A 1,767-nucleotide genomic window follows, 5' to 3' on the forward strand; every position below is an offset into this window, starting at 1 on the left:
GTAGGCTGGAAGAGAACTGCGCAGAGCGAGTTGTTTCTTAGCTTCCCAAAGAGCTGGAAGCAAGATCCTTTGGGGCCCTACTCGCCCTTTGGAAAGAAGCCTGCACGTGGTGCCTTTCAGCTCTAGGGCCATGTAGCACACCCAGAGCAGAAGTTCTACTTCAGCCAGATGAGGCCTGCAAAGAAACTGCGTTTCACAGGCCTTTGTAAGAGATGCTCCCGGTAGGCTGTAAGAGCACTGTGCAGAGCGAGTTGTTTCTTAGCTTCCCAAAGAGCTGGAAGCAAGATGCTTTGGGGCCCAACTCGCCCTTTGCAAAGAAGCCTGCACGTGGTGCCTTTCATCTCTAGGGCCATGTAGCACACCCAGAGCAGAAGTTCTACTTCAGCCAGATCAGGCCTGCAAAGAAACTGCGTTTCACAGGCCTTTGTAAGAGATGTTCCCAGTAAGTTGTAAGCGCACTGTGCAGAGCGAGTTGTTTCTTAGCTTCCCAAAGAGCTGGAAGCAAGATGATTTGCGGCCCAACTCGCCCGATTGAAAGAAGCCTGCACGTTGTGCCTTTCTGCTCTAGGGCAAAGTAGCACACGCAGAGCAGAAGTTCTACTTCAGCCAGATCAGGCCTGCAAAGAAACTGCGTTTCACAGTCCTTTGTAAGAGATGTTCCCGGTAGGCTGTAAGAGCACTGCGCACAGCGAGTTGTTTCTTATCTTCCCAAAGAGCTGGAAGCAAGATACTTTGGGGCCCAACTCGCCTTTGGAAAATAGCCTGCAGTTTGAGCCTTTCAGCTCTAGGACAATGTAGCACACCCAGAGCAGAAGTTCTACTTCAGCCAGATCAGGCCTGCAAAGAAGCTGCGTTTCACAGTCCTTTGTAAGAGATGTTCCCGGTAGGCTGTAAGAGCACTGCGCACAGCGAGATGTTTCTTAGCTTCCCAAAGAGCTGGAAGCAAGATGCTTTGTTGCCCAACTCGCCCTTTGGAAAGAAGCCTGCACGTTGTGCCTTTCAGCTCTAGGGCCATGTAGCACAACCAGTGCAGAAGTTCTACTTCAGCCAGATCAGGCCTGCAAAGAAACTGCGTATCACAGGCCTTTGTAAGAGATGTTCCCAGTAGGCTGTAAGAGCACTGCGCAGAGCGAGTTGTTTCTTAGCTTCCCAAAGAGCTGGAAGCAAGATGCTTTGGGGCCCAACTCGCCCTTTGGAAAGAAGCATGCACGTTGTGCCTTTCAGCTCTAGGGCCATGTAGCACACCCAGAGCAGAAGTTCTACTTCAGCCAGATCAGGCCTGCAAAGGAACTGCGTTTCACAGGCCTTTGTAAGATATGTTCCCAGTAGGCTGTAAGAGCACTGCGCAGAGCGAGTTGTTTCTTAGCTTCCCAAAGAGCTGGAAGCAAGATGCTTTGGGGCCCAACTCGCCCTTTGGAAAGAAGCCTGCACGTTGTGCCTTTCAGCTCTAGGGCCATGTAGCACACCCAGAGCAGAAGTTCTACTTCAGCCAGATCAGGCCTGCAAAGAAACTGCGTTTCACAGGCCTTTGTAAGAGATGTTCCCGGTCGGCTGGAAGAGAACTGCCCAGAGCGAGTTGTTTCTTAGCTTCCCAAAGAGCTGGAAGCAAGATGCTGTGGGGCCCAACTCGCCCTTTGGAAAGAAGCCTGCACGTTGTGCCTTTCAGCTCTAGGGCAATGTAGCACACCCAGAGCAGAAGTTCTACTTCAGCCAGATCAGGCCTGCAAAGAAACTGCATTTCACAGGCCTTTGTAAGTGATGCTCCCG

Source organism: Equus przewalskii, chromosome 11 (genome assembly GCF_037783145.1).
Source record: "Equus przewalskii isolate Varuska chromosome 11, EquPr2, whole genome shotgun sequence".
NCBI lineage: Eukaryota > Metazoa > Chordata > Mammalia > Perissodactyla > Equidae > Equus > Equus przewalskii.